Here is an 18,018-nt window from a genome sequence, read left to right as displayed (position 1 = left end):
ATCCCAGATATGTTCAATAATGTTCATGTCTGGGGAGTTTGTTGGCCTATTGTTGTTGTTGTGGTCTTCAGTCCTGAGACTGGTTTGATGCAGCTCTCCATGCTACTCTATCCTGTGCAAGCTTCTTCATCTCCCAGTAACTACTGCAACCTACATCCTTCTGAATCTGCTTAGTGTATTCATCTCTTGGTCTCCCTCTGCGATTTTTACCCTCCACGCTGCCCTCCAATGCTAAATTTGTGATCCCTTGATGCCTCAAAACATGTCCTACCAACCGATCCCTTCTTCTAGTCAAGTTGTGCCACAAACTTCTCTTCTCCCCAATCCTATTCAATACCTCCTCATTAGTTACGTGATCTACCCACCTTATCTTCAGCATTCTTCTGTAGCACCACATTTCGAAAGCTTCTATTCTCTTCTTGTCCAAACTAGTTATCGTCCATGTTTCACTTCCATACAAAATACTAACGCGAATTCTTTACAGACGAATGGAAAAACTGGTAGAAGCGGACCTCGGGGAAGATCAGTTTGGACTTCGTAGAAATGTTGGAACACGTGAGGCAATACTAACCTTACGACTTATCTTAGAAGAAAGATTAAGAAAAGGCAAACCTACGTTTCTAGCATTTGTAGACTTAGAGAAAGCTTTTGACAATGTTAACTGGAATACTCTCTTTCTAATTCTGAGGGTGGCAGGGGTAAAATACAGGGAGCGAAAGGCTATTTACAATTTGCACAGAAACCAGGTGGCAGTTATAAGAGTCGAGGGGCATGAAAGGTAAGCAGTGGTTGGGAAAGGAGTGAGACAGGGTTGTAGCCTCTCCCCGATGTTATTCAATCTGTATATTGAGCAAGCAGTAAAGGAAACAAAAGAAAAATTTGGAGTAGGTATTAAAATTCATGGAGAAGAAGCAAAAACTTTGAGGTTCGCCGATGACATTGTAATTCTGTCAGAGACAGCAAAGGACTTGGAAGAGCAGTTGAACGGAATGGACAGTGTCTTGAAAGGAGGATATAAGATGAACATCAACAAAAGCAAAACGAGGATAATGGAATGTAGTCAAATTAAATCGGGTGATGCTGAGGGAATTAAATTAGGAAATGAGACAAAGTAGTAAAGGAGTTTTGCTATTTAGGGAGTATAATAACTGATGATGGTCGAAGTAGAGAGGATATAAAATGTAGACTGGCAATGGCAAGGAAATCGTTTCTGAAGAAGAGAAATTTGTTAACGTCGAGTATAGATTTAAGTGACAGGAAGTCGTTTCTGAAAGTATTTGTATGGAGTGTTGGTCTATAGCAGTGTTTAAACTCAGAAGAGTATTGCTGGAGCTACTCTATAGCAATTCTCGATGGCTGGGCTGTCGCATTGTCCTGCCGGATATGCCGTAGTTCGTCGGAATGCACAATGGTCATGAATGGGTGCAGATAATCAGACTTACGTACGTGTCACCTGTCAGAATAGTATCTAGACGTATCAGGGGTCCCATATCACTCCAACTACAAACGCTCCACACCATTACAGAACCTCCACCAGCTTGAACAGTCCCCTGTTGACATGCAGAGTCCATGGATTCATCAGGTTGTCTCCGTACCCGTACACGTCCATCCGCTCAATACATTTTGAAACGATACTTGTCCGTCCAGGCAACATGTTTCCAGTCGTCAACAGTCAAATGTCGGTGTTGACTGGCCCAGGCGAAGGGTACAGCTTTGTGTCGTGGTGTCATCAAGGGTAGAGGAGTGGGCCATCGCCCATCGGCTTCGAAAGAACATATTGGCGATGTATCGTTCAATGGTGCGCATGCTGACACTTGTCGATGGCCGAGCACAGAAATCTGGAGCAATTTGCGCAATGGTTACCCTTGTGACACGTTGAAGGATTCTCATCAGTCTCGTTCTTGCAGGATTTTTTCCCGGTTGCAGCGATGCTGGAGATTTGATGTTTTATCAGCTTCGTGATATTCACGGTAGACTTGCAAAATGGTCGTACGGGGAAAAACCTCACTTCATCGCTCCCTCGGAGATATTGTGTGCAATCACTCGTGTATCGACTATAACACAACTTTCAAACTCACTTAAATCTTGATAGCTTGTCATTGTAGCAGCAGTAATCGTTCAAACAACTACGCCACACACTTGTCTTACATAGGCGTTGCCGACCGTAGCGCCATATTCTGCATTTTTACATACCTCTGCATTTGAATACGCACCCCTAAACCACTTTCTTTGGCGATTCAGTGTATTTGATGTACCGGCTCTATAACACTTTGGGAATTCCTGAAATCACATTTAATCTGTCGATTTCGTCCCATTGAGAACAAAACGTTAATTTCTGTCTGCTAAGATGTCCTGAATCCAGTCACAAACCTGCCAAATACATTTGTAAGCTTATGTTCTACTCACTATATGAAGTTTTGGAGCTATGTCCAATGCCTTTCAGAAGTCATTGATGATGGCATCATCTCTGAACATTGACAGACCTCACTGAGGAAGCATCAAGGAAGATTTGAAATATTTTTCAAGGTAGGGCCACCAATTTCGAGGGCGAGAGCATTTGTTATCGAAAATATTCGTAGCTTACATGTACTGTTCATTCAAGGAAGGAAGTATGATCAGTATTTAACTTGTCGCGGAGAATGGAATCATGATAGATGACCGATGAGCAGGGAAATCGGCCGTATCATTTTCAAAGACACCACCTGCGCATTTGCTTTGCGCGATTTAGGGAAACTTCTGAAACCTAAACCGTTTAGCTGAAAGGGGATTTGACTTTGGTTCGGTCGAATGTGGGTCCAGCGTCTTTTCGCTACCCAGTGTCACAGGTCAATTAAGAATTTTTACCGTCTAAGGTACTCATTTCTGACCATCCGTTTCTTGTTTCAAAACAGTTTAGGGTGCCCTACTGTCTACTACCACAAAGGCGAATGTGGACACTCCAGACTGATTATTGATTTCAATAATAAAATATCATATCTACATAACACTGGGTCGGTCTATGACACAAATTTTGAATTTTTATTCCCAGCTACATTCCAGCGAGTTCCCCTTAATGGGGCTGGTAATGAAGATATCTATTGACTTCGATTAAGCATAGTTTAAACTTTTCCTAGCTTACAAAACACAATCTATATGTTTTATTAAGATATATAAAAGGTTATACTTTCCTCGGCTACAGCAATTTCAGCGGAAGTAGTGACACTGACGCGACTGCCAACATGAAAGTTTTATAGGTGCAACAGGGCCAACCACTTCCGCTACTAACGAACCGCGTGTGAAGCATCTAGTGGCTATTTATGTGAACGAGCGACAGCAGATAACAGAGGATGTGAGCCTGCAGCGTTTGCAGCATGTTGCAGCTCGGTACACTGTTTTTGTTTTGCTGCGTTTCCGGCGTCGCTGGGGCGCTTGCAAGTCCTGTGTTGACACGAGTTGCGTAATGAGACACAGATGTCATCTGTCATTAAAGAGTTTCCAGGTCGTGAACATGGTGCTGACAAACTACCCATTCCGCGCCGTGGCAGTTTCTTGAAAGGCAAAGCTACGAGAATACTGTCCCTAAAAGGACTTCTCTAGAATCTGTTGTTGGAATTTTATTACTTAGTTTCTTCTAGTAATTCTCTGCCCTGTAACTGACGATATTAACAGGTAATCGTCAGTTGTTCATGCTAAGGAATAGGTTTTGTTACTTACAATGTAATGATGTAATGACAACAGCCTTAGTTGTGTTAGTGAGGTACTGCGAATCAGTGGTACTGCTTGGACTCAGACCATACTGTCAGGCAAGAGATGTAATTTTCTGGCTCTTACCCGGCTGTATTACTAAAAATCGGTGACCGACATGGCCCATTTTCCTTTATGCTGTTGCTTTTTGGAACTGGCTGAAGAAACGGGAAATATCTGCGTGTGTCGTGATGACTTAGGGTGCTCACATGTCGTCTGATTTTGAGGATAAGCAAGAGGGTTTACTTCTCTGACAGAAGAGAGGATTAAGGAAATCAATGGACTTTGTCTAAAATGAAAGATATTGTCATGACCTAACGACGAGCCGTTATCTACATTATGAGGCGTTCGTGATTAATTTTGAGTGATTTCAGTTTTGTTGGCGTTGTTGCAGTTTATATTTCAAACAACACTCCATACTTAGGATTTCTAAAAGATGTCTAAAGTATAATGGTTTCACAGATTTTGAATTCTGCGCTAATGGTCATTGCTGGCACCTTTAATAGTGAAAATGCCTAAAAGAAGCAGGTAACACCCTTCTGTTGAAGAATCACTTTTAATCTTATAAGTGGATTTATTTTGAAGTCAACATATGTTTTTGGACAGTGTCCGCCTTTAGCAAAACACAATTTTGTTTTTTAACTCAAACATGTTTCACTGCAGTTGCAGCGTCTTCAGTGGGCTTTTATTTTATGGCTATTTATAGTATTTGTATCGTATCCATTCTCTATAGCTATTTGTCTGATTGTCTGTAATTCATTGTTATAGTTGTCTTCAGTGAGTGAAGTTATGTTCAGTCTGTGTAGCATATATTGGAAGCCGGCTACTTCATGCGCAAGTGGTTGATAGAATGTTTGTGAATGGCGGTGCTGGTGTCACAGTAAACAGTGCAGTGACAGCTCGATATATAGTATTTCGCAGTGAAGCGGATGAGGAAAAAAGAAAACGCAACACAACCTACCACATAGAATTAATAAATTTCAGGCATAGCCATAACAATTTTTAAATCGCAATTTTTGCTTAAATAATTTGTCTACTTTAAGGTGTAACTAGTTGCAGAAGCAAAACAGTCACTGTAGAAACATAATACATCAGGAAAACTCCACCATGTGGCAAAAAGGTATGAATTCATAATTTTATGTGTTTTTCAGATATCTGTAATTACGATTTAAAAACTAATATTTACATGTATACAAACAGTACAGAACATTCTTTGTCTTTAACAGCAATATAATAAAAGCCCACGGAAGATGCTGCTACTGCAGTGAAACAGGTTTGGGCTAAAAAACAAAATTGTGTTTAGCTAAAGGCGGACCCTATCCAAAAACCTAAGTATTGTTAAAGCAAACACGGGAAAAAAGAGCTTCAACCTCAAGATGATTATCTGAAGTCACGTTTATTAGAGTGATTCATAACAGAGAAAGTTGGTACCATTTTAACTGTGTGTTAACTGTGGGCGACCCCGTTCGGCAGCAACTTTAATTGTTTGCTATATCTCCGGGTTTATTCTGATTTTACAAATGTTTCGCAACGGTTAATCTCGTTCAAAACTGTACCGTAACTTCATGGGACTGTTTTCAGGTTTCAGTAGATCTGGAAAGTATTATTATCAATGTAAAGACCAATATTTAACCTTGCTTGTTTGCTCTTGTAGTTGTATAAAATGGGTCAAATGGCTCTGAGCACTATGGGACTTAACATCCGTGGTCATCAGTCCCCTAGAACTTAGAACTACTTAAACCTAACTAACCTAAGGACATCACACACATCCATGCCCGAGGCAGGATTCGAACCTGCGACCGTAGCAGCCCCGCGGTTCCGGACTGCGCGCCTAGAACCGCTAGACCACCGCGGCCGGCTTGTAGTTGTATATATTTTGGGTCTAATATCGAGTCCTGTGACACTTATCAGGTTTATAGCACAAACGAAGTAATCTTTAATTGACTGATGGAGTCACCATCGGGTAAGCATCTTACTGTCAAACGGAACTATCAGACCTTATAAATGTTTATTTAATCATACTGCATCATGATCGGCTGAAAACTACAGTTTCACATTACCGATTTCAGCAATTTATTGCTATCTTCAGATGTGATTAATCCCCGCTAAAAGTTTCGTTATGGAACATAAAAACTTAGTGTAGACACTCTGAGTAGCATCAATGCATTACACATCATATTGTCACTTAGTGAAAGGGGCTTTGCAGACGAAATGTGAAATTGCAGTTATTCGGCGATCTTGACGTGATATTTATTATCTACGCATCTTTGTTTTGTGAGAAAGTCTCAGAACACGGGATTCCTACACTTACAGGACGGTCAGTCTGACTTTTAGAACGGTAAGGGTAGCTGTTATGACGTTGCGACTGATAACGGAGGCAAGACTTGAGAAAATTAAGACACAATCAGAGATTTGTCGACCTGCGAGAAGCGTGGGTCAATGTAAAATCGTGTCAAATGTTCGAAAAACGGAGAAAAATCGGTATAAGCCAAAAGTAAACAAAGGTAATATACAGTATGTAGAAGAACCAAGACATAAGAAGAAGAAGAAGAATGGAGGACCAAAAACAAAGTGCTCGTATTAGATAGGGTATAGGACAGCGATGCTGTCTTTCGCTCCTACTGTTCAACAGGTACACCAAAGAAGTAACGTTGCACGTAAAAGATAGGTTCGGTATTGGAATTAAAATTCAGGGTGAAAGGATACCAATGGTAAGAATCGCTGATGACGTTATCCTCAGTGAAAGTGAGGAGTTATGAGACGTGTCAGACTGAACAGTCTAATAAGTGCAGATCGTGGGTTCGGAGAAAACCGGAAAAGGACAAGAGTAATGAGAAATAGCAGAAATAAGAACAGCGAGAAACTTATCAAAACTGAGGACTGCGAAATACACGAAGGTAATCATTCTGCTATCTTTGAAGCAAAATAACCGATGACCGACGAATTAAGGAGAACGTAAGAAGCAATTAGCACAGGTAAAACCTTGCAAAGAGAAGTCCGATAGTATTCAACAACGGATTAAATCTGAGGAAAAAGTTTCTGAGAGTGTATGTGTAGAGCACAACGTTGTATGTTGGTGAATCGCAGACAGTGGTAAAACTGGAAGAGAAGACAATCGAAGCGTTCCAAATACGATCCTAGAGAAGAATGTTGAAAATTGGGTGGACTGATAAGGTAAGAATTGAGGAAGTTCTCTGCAGAATCGGTGAAAAAAAAGTTTTATATGGACACAAATAAGGAGGGATAGTATGATTGAATGTGATGTAGAATACCAGGATACTATGGTACTAGAGGGAGCTGTAGAGGGTAAAAACAGTAGAGGAAAACCAAGACTGGAATACATCCAGCAAATAATGGAGGACTTAGGTTGCATGTGCTACTTTGAGATGAAAAGGTTGGCACATGAGAGTAATACCTGACACCTCTCATCAAACCATTCTGAAGACTTATGAACTTTTTTTTTAAAAAAAAAGAAGAAGAAGAAGAAAGAAAGAAAGCCCTTAATAGCAATAGCACTCGCCCGTCACGAATTACACAGAAAGTTTTTGTAAATAGCAACAGTGTCTCAACACTATCTTACATGAAAGGCATTACTTGATGTTGAATTTTATTCTTAAGACAACTCAGACTGCAATGCATTCTCAGTAAACTCTTATTAAACAACCATGTGATACATTAGGAACGAGAATAATATAGACTTGTGGGCCCCCTAGAACGAAGCAGATAACTTCTTGGCAGAAAGTAAGATGCTCGCCATTCTAACACAGACGCAAGATTGAACATTCGCCCCGACTGCCGTGCGGTTTTCGTAACTGCGCCTCCCAACACGCACCACCGTAGAGGTAAGTCCGTCCACTAAAACAGGAAGGAACGGAGGCAGTTTGTGGAAGCAGCACGTGGTCTGCAGTGCCCGAGGTCACTGGAACATGCTGAAATCCCTCGCTGTACAGAGCGCAACCGAGAGCGGCAGAGAGAATTTACTCTACACTGAGAGAGGCAAAGAAGCAAGAGCCTGCAGCGCTTGCCGTCTGCCTCCAATGCCAGAGTGGCGGACCCTGACCTTTGCGTAGCCCTGCGTCCTGGCGCGGTAAAACGTTCTTGCAGCGAGTCGCGGTTGCAGGCAAGAGAGAGGGACAGAGAGGCAGCGCTAAAACTGCACGCCCGGCCTGCGGGCGGGGAGTGCCGGCGCGGCATTCCTCGCTGATGACAGCCGCCGCCTGTCCGCCTGCATACGCGATGGGCGGCTGGAGGCGGCGGAGGCGTTGCGGCCAGCGCTGACCTCCACATGCCGCCACCAACAGGCGAATCGGGTTGCTTTCCAGCCTTCCGAAATGAGATATTCCAGTGTTTTCCTGTATTAGTACAGCGAATTCTAGGATGTTAGAAAGAATTCAGCCTAGTCTTTTCCGCGAACTAGTCGACCGGACGTTAAACCATTATCTTCGTTTAGCTTTTTCTTTTCGTCATTAGCTTTCTGACTGGTTTGACGTGGTCCGCCTAGAATTCCTCTCTTGTGCGAACCTCTCCTTTTCGACATGTTTTCCTATATTGGCACCGCGAATTCAAGGATGATAGAAAGAATTCAGCCGATTCCTTTCCGCAAACGTGTCGACGGAACGTTAAATCATTATCTTCGTTTAGCTTTTTTTCTTTTTGTCATCAGTCTCCTGGCTGGTTTGAGGTGGTCTGCCTCGAATTCCTCTCTTATGTGAACCTCTCCTTTTCGACGTAGCACTTGCACCCTACGAGCTCAATTATTTGTTGATTTTGTTCCAATCTCTTCCTCCATATTACTGTATTGTATTGCATTGTATGTTAACCGGGGACCTAGAGGAGATGCTCCGTCCCCGCCGCAGCCGCAGTGGTCCACAACCCCACGACGACTACCGCAGTCCACTTCACCCCTCCGCCGTCCCATACCGAACCCAGGGTTATTGTGAGGTTCGGCCCCCGGTGGACCCCCCTGCGAACGTCTCACACCAGACGAGTGTAACCCCTGTGTTTGCGTGGTAGAGTAATGGTGGTGTAAGCGTACGTGGAGAACTTGTTTGCGCAGCAATCGCCGACATAGTGTAACTGAGACGGAATAAGGGGAACCAGCCCGCATACGCCGAGACAGATGGAAAACCACCTAAAAACCATCAACAGACTGGCCGGTTCACCGAACCTCGACACAAATCCGACGGGTGGATTCGTGCCGGGGACCAGGCGCTGCTCCCGCCCGGAAGGCCGTGCGTTCCTCCACAGTAACTCTTAACAGTATTATTCAAAACTTGTGTGGAATGACATGGGGAGATTTAGCAGACACCTTGCGCACATCATCCATTTCACTGGTCTTTTCAGCAGCCGAGTATTGTGCCCCGGTGTGTTTAACAGCTGCCACACGAACTTCATCGACGTCCACACTATGCGGTGAATAACTGGGGTAATCCGACAAACACCGATGCATTGGCTTCCTCTGCTGAGCAGCATCTAAACACCTGCAATCCGCAGAAGCGAGGCCTTGCTTAGGAAATATCGGAAGCTACAGGAGAACCTGGAATTACCCGTACAGTAAGACATACCAGGTTTACGACAAAATACACTCCGTTCAAGAAACCCACCATTACGGCAAGCAGAAGAGCTAGATGCCAGTAATACCGAGGTGAGACATGTTCAGGACCAGAACTTATTGAAAATCCTAAAGAGTGTGAGTCCTTCCGAAAGTATAGCTGTGATACTACTCGCCCAGAACTCGACAGGAAACTGTGGATCAAATTTAACAGAGCTCGCACTGAGCATGGACGATACGCAGACTCTCTTTACAAAGTGGGTGCTATAGAGTCGCCGGATTGTGACTGTGGGGCTCCTAACCACACGGGCAAGCACATTAGAGATGAATATCCCTTGCGTTCCTGCCAGGGGAGTTGGGGCGACCTCAAGGGAGCTGATGATACGGCTCTTACATGGATTAGAAACCTAGATATTGATGTTTAGTTAGTTTTATTTCTAGTTTTGTATTTTCATATTCCTGTTATATATAGTATTACTAATCTTATATACCTGCAATTTTAAGCTGCCTGTGAGCCATACGAATAAATAAATACATAAAGCCACAGTTTTGACCCACTCTAGCTATCTCTAGTACCATGGAAGTTATTCCTTATTTCTTAAAACATGTCCTATTTTTGTGTCCCCTCTTCTTATTAATTACATTTCCGTTCTTCAATGATTTGGAGTACAGTCTCCTAATTTCTTACTGAGATGTAAATGGCTCTGAGCACTATGGGACTTAATATCTGAGGTCCTCGGTCCCCTAGAACTTAGAACTACTTAAACCTAACTAACCTAAGGACATCACACACATCCATCCCCGAGGCAGGATTCGAACCTGCGACCGTAGCGATCACGCGGTTCGAGACTGAAGCGCCTAGAACCGCTCGGCCACAACGGCTGGCTCACTGAGATCTGGCGCACGATTTATCGACCACGCTTGTAGCGAGTAAGTGATCTTTGGTCTTGGTCGATAGGTGTCATATTCAGTGATTGTCACTTAGGTGCAGGCGGAAGACGCATGGATATTGACGCATGCGTGAGCAGTGCTCTTAGAGTGGAGACAGAGGGTAGTGCTTTGGTCGGCAAGCAGCGTGCTGGTCTTGTTCTCAGCAAGAAAGCTCAACCGTGCTTTCGAGTTTGGCCTAGTGCAGGAAAGGGCAGCGCAGCGTGGAGTGCAGATGATACCCTGCTGTAAGCAACAGGGATCAGTCTCCCGTCAAGAGGTGTGAATTCTTCGGGAGGGTTCGCCAGGCGGATTCGAACCTGCGACCGTAGCAGCAGCGCGGTTCCAGGCTGTAGCGCCTAGAACCGCTTGGCCACACGGGCCGGCTACTAGGCATATCGCAGTGTTATAGGTGCTCTTCTTATTTGGTCATAATTGAATCTTCCGCAGGAGTTGTACAAATTTTTTATTACTGACGTCTTACATACCTCAGTTTCTGAGTCTCAGCCTCATCTTCAGGTGCAACTGTAGATTAGAATTGAAGCGATATGTCTGAACAATAAGATCTATGAGTAAGCTACCAATAATACGAAAACAAGTAACGTCAAAAAAATATATAGACAATAAAGAACATACCTAAAATCCGCACATGTCGAAATTAAGTTAAAAGGCAGCACATACGCCGTGCACGACTCGCACCTCCGTTGGCACTACACATCATCGCAGGTGATGTTCCGCAGACGTTCGCCAAACCCAAACCCTCCCATCGGATTCCCACAGGGTGTAGAGTGGTTCTTCGTTCCAAAACATCCACTCATCCACTGTCCAGTGGCACCACTCTTTACCCCACCTGAAGCTTCGCTTGGCTACAGAAAAGTGTCGCTTAGGAGGAGCTGCTCGACCGTTGTAGCCCATTATTTTGAACTGCCTACGTACAACCTTTGTGCTAGCTGGGCCACTGGTAGCACTTTGGAACTCACGAATCACTCGTACCTTGCAGTGACTAACCTACGTTAGAAGTCACTTGAGCTGTCGTGACAAACCCATCTCGCTGTCACTGATTTTATACTGACAACACAATACTCCCCATCTCTTTTTATACTGACCGTTCATCCTCTTGTTGGTTCTAGGGATCAGTTCGTCATTACATAGTAAACCTTGTTGAAGAATCGATTACTTTTAGTCATATCCGAGGCGCCACATTCACTGTGGTGTGCAAGATGTTACCGTCGTGTTAAGACTCGGACGGGTAGAGACGACAGTCGGTATGGGTTGAAGAGCCAGTACCGCTGCGCCCGCAGCCAGAAAAGAGAAGCGCAGTGGGCCTGAAGACGAGGCGGGCACAAAAGGGTGCGGCTGAAGAGTCCATGTTGTGCCACGGAAGGGACGTGGATTGACTGTCGCCATCTCGAAAGAGGCAGACGGAAGTGGTTATCGACCACGGTTGACATATATCGACCTTTGGAACTTTTGAGATTTCGCAACAATTCGTACCGAGGAATCCATGTTAAAGTTCCGGCAATGAAAGTGGTGATGTTTAGAGCACGGCAGAACTGTGTTACGAACGTGTTCCGCTCCTGTTAGAAGCATGACGGGCTACTGAGAACGCCTTTGACTTTAGGAAAAAGGTGTTGCGACGAACTAATAGTTTCATTTATACAGCTTTCAGTTTAATGACGTTTTGAGGCACGGTGAGCTGACTTGTACCTTGCGATACATTGCTAAAGGTACCTTGGTGACGTCCAGGTCAGTCAGAGATGGCATGAGTGATTTGGGAAGCAGATGAACCAAACGGATGGATAGATGTTTTGTAATTACTTGCTGTCCCGGGTAGAATATGATTAAAGTAGCGTGACATGTAAAAGGAAAATATAAAAGCTTTGTATGTATGATTCTTACAGCAGTGAAGTTTCCTAAAGTTACTGATGCTTCTTTCAAAGATCGGCTGTTGACATAGAAACAGTCGAGGTGGTCTTGTATGTAGGAGGAAAAGCGTAACAATTTTCAAAGAGCAAATGATGTATGTTTTTAATGAAAGGTATCTTATTTAACTAATTTACATTTTATGTCCACTTCCCGAGCACGGGGTCCTGGGTTCGATTCGGCGGGATCAGGGATTTTCACCTGCCCCGAGATCACTGGGTGTTGTTGTGCCGTCTTCATCATCATCATCCCCATTACGCTCGGAGGAAGACAACGGCAAACCACCTCCATTAGAACCTTGCCTAGTACGGCAGTGCGGGTCTCCCCAATCGTTCCCCTATGCTCTGTCAAGAAGCATGGGACTTCATTTCCATTCCACCTCAATTTCTGATCTGTGAGTTATTTCATTTTAATTTTAGAAGTTTGGAAATGTTGAACAGTTAAGGTGGTAACGAACATTGTAAGCTTTTTTATATCAATTCTTTTTAATTTGTAGTTTTAAGTTTCAAACTTATATCTGCCGAAAATTTTGAAGTTCCTTAGCTTATATTAACATTTGATAGTCGGTGAAGCCAAATATTGGATGTATAATTCGACAGTACACCACTATTAACATTAAAATAAAAGTGGTTGCATATGCCCTTTCATTAATGTTGAGAAGATTTCTGAAATTAAATTTATATCAAGAGTATCAGTTACCTCGTTAGACCACGATGTGACTGTTCACCCGATGCTGCTTTGCGTGATGGGCTACTGAGTGTCAGTAAAATGTTGACGTTTCTTTTGGCTTTCAGTATACTACTAGTTCCCTCCCTCCACTCACCCCAAGTTCCTGTCTCTACCTGATCGCACAGGGGTGTTCGGATACTTTTGACCAGATAACGGCCGCGCGGGGTAGCCGTGCAGTCTACGGCGCTTTGGCACGGTTCGCGCGGCTGCCCCCTTCGGAGGTTCGAGTCCTCCCTTGGGCATAGGTGTGTGTGTTGTTCTTAGCGTAAGTTAGTTTGAGTTAGTTTAAATAGTGTGTAAGCCTAGGGACCGGTGACGTGAGCAGTTTGGTCCTATAGAACTTACCACAAATTTCAATTTACCAGATAACGGCGGAGTTTACACCGCCTTGTCTTTCATCGGTAGCACATTTCTCGTATACTTCTGCAAAAAGTGTCAACACAACAATGAGTCGCGTTATAGCACTGTACTCGTTTTATCAAGAGCATCAGACTGTCGTTGAAAAAAAACGGTACGTCTCGTGAAAATTATCATTTCTTGTTCTGTCCCAGTTGCACATTTTTAATTATATGACATGTTTCGATCACTGAGGATCGCCTTCAGATCTAACACAAAGGGAAACCAAAGACGTGCCGTCTAATATTCTACAATAAGTACATTGAACATAAATGTGGAATTTTCCTAAGTAGACAGAGGGAGGCGGCACACTCGGGAGGATGACGACTCAAAACCGCGTCCGGCCATCCTGATTTAGGTTTTGCGTGATTTCCCTAAATCGCTCAAGGAAAATGCCGGGATAGTTCCTTTAAAAGGGCACGGCCGATTTCCTTCCCCAGCCTTGACACAATCCGGGCCTGTGATCCGTCACTAACGACCTCGATGTCAACGGGACGTTAAACATAATTTCCCTTCCTTCCTGCCAAAGTACACTGATGGACAAAATTAAAGCAACAAACTGCTGTTTACACGTCCTGTATCTAATTCACGGTATGATCATACAAACTATCAAGGGATGTCAGTACGTTCGCTTTCTACACGGAATATGGCATTTAAGTCAACGGGAAACCGTTTCGGAGTAGTGTTTGCTGGGTAGTCCCACATCCACAGTTGCTGCGTGCTTTCAGAAACGGTGCAGTGTGACACAGAGTAGACGTCTACCCGACTCTCTACGTCGGAACAGTGGAAGCAGAACAATCGCAAACTCGTGTGAACCGATGGCTGAACGTGAATTGTTCTGTTGTTTCTCGGATGTGGTAACATTTTAGAGAGACCGAAAGTGTATCACGAAGACCAGAGCAGGGCTGACCACGTGTGGCATTAGAGAGGACCTTAATGTGGCTCTAAGGGCACGACGATACCGCCTTAGTACTGCATAGCAACTGGCATCTGTCCACGCAGCAACCACTGGACGTGTTGTATCGAAGGAAATTGGATCAAAGCAAACGCCGTAGAGAAAGCATCGACAGAGTCGCCTTTACTGCAGCTGTATGTGTGCCCCCGATACGATTTCACAACAGGGAACACCTAGAGTAGAGTAGTGAACATGCCACCTGGAGAGTCGAACAGAGGGCCAATTTTATTTTCACTTATGACTCCCGATACGGTCTGGAGACGGATTCGTATCTCGAGGGAATGTGGAACACGATTTCGAAACTTGAACACTGTGGAAAGAGATCGATATCGAGGTGGATCGCCAAAGGTGCGGGCAGGGATTATGTTGATCACTCGAACATCTCTTCACGAAATTGTACGGGTGATTCGAAAAGGTTTCACAGCTGACAGCTATCGTGACGATGTCCTGAAGCCTCATGTTGCGAGGTGCTGTGCGCCCAAACTTCGCACTGATGGACGATATGGCTCCACCTTATAGAGAACGAGTGGTTTATGTTTTCTTGGAAACGAAAGATACTGCACGCATGGCGTTGCCTATTCTCTCTCCCGATCTGATTCCCATAGAACATGTGTGGGATGAACTATGGATTCGGTTTTGCATAACGTCAGGATCCATCAATCGCTCCCCAAGACTTGCGAGCAGCTCCCCGAGATGCCGAGCGGTTCTAGGCGCTACAGTCTGGAACCGCGCGACCACTACGGTCGCAGGTACGAATCCTGCCTCGGGCGTGGATGTGTGTCATGTCCTTAGGTTAGTTAGGTTTAAGTACTTCTAAGTTCTAGGGGACTGATGACCTCAGAAGCTAAATCCCATAGTGCTCAGAGCCATTTTAACCATTTGAAGAATGGGCGTTATTGCCTCAACATGACATTGTTGACGTTATTTACAGCATGCTCTGACGTTGTCAGACCTGTATTGCCGCCCATAGTGAACACATTAACCAGTTGTCGGAATGTGTATGTAAATCTGTTAAGTTGGAAAAAATGAAGAACATTTTCGTCTAAGCTTGTGCATGTTGCAGCTGTTTTGGTTGTGTATTCTCTGCATTGTTTCTATTTTGCTATCACCTGCTTAGCTGTTTTGTGGCAAAAATTTTCGTTTGTTGCTTTAATTTTGGAGACCAGTGTAGTTGCGTCAGTAACACGTCTATTCACAAACTCATATCAGAGTCCTGCGTTTTGCGACTGCTGTCAACACATCGGCCAATATGACTTAAGAGTATCAGCCACAAAAATGACCTGCATCTACGCATACTATCATTTGCCCAAATCCTCGTTTCGACATCGTCGGCAGTTCACGGAAAAAAATGGTTCAAATGGGTCTAAGGACTATGGGACTTAACATCTGAGTTCATCAGTCCTCTAGACTTAGAACTACTTAAACCTAACTAACCTAAGGAAATCACACACATCCATGTCAGAGGCAGGAGTCGAACCTGCGACAGCAGCAGAGCGCGGTTCCAGACTGAAGCGCCTAGAACCGCTCGGCCACAACGGCCGGCGCAATTCACGAAATAAACTACACTCAAGATTCAGGTGATTCACCTGTACACAGAACGGGAGCGGAAGATACGTGCCAGACAGTTCTGCCCGCAGTCTCTCTGTAAATCCCTGCTGCATGAACGGGGCCGACAGCGCGTGATGGCTCGTCGCGGCTGTCCGGCGTCGCAAGGCGCTTCCGGGACGGGACGGCTTCCCAGCGAGGAGGCCAGAGCGCACGCGCGTACGTCCGAGCTGTCATTAGGCGCCTCCGAAGGCGATCGGCTCCGGCAATTGGAATTAATTTTGCCAGCAGCGGGGCGGAGGTCAGCCAGTCCACGGCCGAGGATGGGGTCACAGGGCAGCCGAGTCCCGAGGGAAATGACGCCGCGACGTCAGGGAGTCACGTCGCCACCGGCTGCCGCAACGCGACGCGACGCGCGCGGGGAGCAGCGGGGATGGGGCACCCCGGGACGTGAGGCGGGACCCGCCAGGTGGGCGCTCTCACGCCGCCGGCTGGCATCTGGCCCGTGCAATCCAGTATCCTTCCTGCACCCAGAAGATGCCTTCGCTGAAGGTGCAACAGTCAAGTGGCAGGAGCCGCTCGAAGTATCTCCCCGGTGAATAGTCTCCGACAATTTAGCACCACAACACACACACACACACACACACACACACACACACACAGTGTGTGTTTGTGTGTGTGTGTGTGTGTGTGTGGGTGTGTGTGAGAGAGAGAGAGAGCGAGAGAGAGAGAGAGAGAGAGAGAGAGAGAGAGAGAGAGAGAGACTGAGAGCGAATAGCTTAATACTAAAGGTACCAATAAGGTTTACTGTTATTAGAATGAAATTTTCACTCTACAGCGGAGTGTGGGCTGATATGAAACTTCCTGGCAGATTAAAACTGTGTGCCGAACCGAGACTCGAACTCGGGACCTTTGCCTTTCACGGGCAAATGCTCTACCAACTGAGCCACCCAAGCACGACTCACGCCCCGTCCTCACAGCTTTACTTCTGCCAGTACCTCGTCTCCTTCCTTCCAAACTTTACAGAAGCTCTCCTGCGGTCTCGATCCGGCACACAGTTTTAATCTGCCAGGAAGTTTCATATCAGAGCGCACTCCGCTGTAGAGTGAAAATTTCATTTTAGAAACATCCCCCAGGCTGTGGCTAAGCCATGTCTCCGCAATATCCTTTCTTTCAGGAGTGCTACTTCTGCAAGGTTCGCAGAAGAGCTTATGTAAAGTTTGGAAGGTAGGAGACGAGGTACTGGCAGAAGTAAAGCTATGAGGACGGGGCGTGAGTCGTGCTTGGGTAGCTAAGTTGGTAGAGCACTGGCCCGCGAAAGGCAAGGGTCCCGAGTTCGAGTCTCCGTCCGGCACACAGTTTTAATCTGCCAGGAAGTTTCAAGGTTTACTGTTACCAGTCAGTGTTTAATTCATTTCCACAATGCGTTTCAAACATTGACACCTCCATGATCAGGTAGATATATTTGCATTTATATGACGTGTGTGTTGCGTTACGGCTTTGGGGTAACCTGTGGGACTACATAGGTAACAGACACAAAAAATCCGTGTACTGCACATGCACTACACAGAGAACAAAACACTTTCCCGAACTTCGTTCTATAGAGGTCTTTGACAAGGAAAATGAAAATTTCAATGTAAATTTGCAAATAAATCATTGTGACCAAATGCGTCCGGCTACAACTGCGAGTGTCCTAGGAGAGACGTCTACAGACGTTAAAGTGACCTCTGGCGTACCACAGGGGAGTGTTATGGGACCATTGCTTTAAAAAAAATGGTTCAAATGGCTCTGACCACTATGTGACTTAACTTCTGAGGTCAACAGGCCTAGAACTTAGAACTAATTAAACCTAACTAACCTAAGGACATCACACACATCCGTGCCCGAGGCAGGATTCGGACCTGCGACCGGAGCGTTCGCTCGGTTCCAAACTGCAGCGCCTAGAACCGCACGGCCAAACCAGGCCGGCACAGGGAGTGGCAACTGACCCTTAACATAGACAAATGTAATGTATTGCGAATACATAGAAAGAAGGATCCTTTATTGTATGATTATATGATAGCGGAACAAACGCTGGTAGCAGTTACTTCTGTAAAATATCTGGGAGTACGCGTGCGGAACGATTTGAAGTGGAATGATCATATAAAATTAATTGTTGGTAAGGCGGGTACCAGGTTGAGATTAATTGGGAGAGTCCTTAGAAAATCTAGTCCATCAACAAAGTAGGTGGCTTGCAAAACATTCGTTCGACCTATACCTCAGTATTGCT

At 45.0% G+C, this 18,018-nt stretch overlaps 1 non-coding gene across 1 annotated transcript; it reads right to left on the bottom strand.

The window, feature by feature from the left end:
• Positions 1-16,631: 16,631 nt before the first annotated feature.
• On the bottom strand, positions 16,632-16,706 carry Trnas-uga. Its single transcript has one exon. It is a non-coding gene; the product is annotated as a tRNA-Ser (tRNA).
• Between the last annotated feature and the right edge of the window lie 1,312 nt (positions 16,707-18,018).

Source organism: Schistocerca piceifrons, chromosome 2, assembly GCF_021461385.2.
Source record: "Schistocerca piceifrons isolate TAMUIC-IGC-003096 chromosome 2, iqSchPice1.1, whole genome shotgun sequence".
NCBI lineage: Eukaryota > Metazoa > Arthropoda > Insecta > Orthoptera > Acrididae > Schistocerca > Schistocerca piceifrons.
Note: the sequence above shows the minus strand (reverse complement) of the source record. Positions and strands in the feature narration are given on the sequence as shown.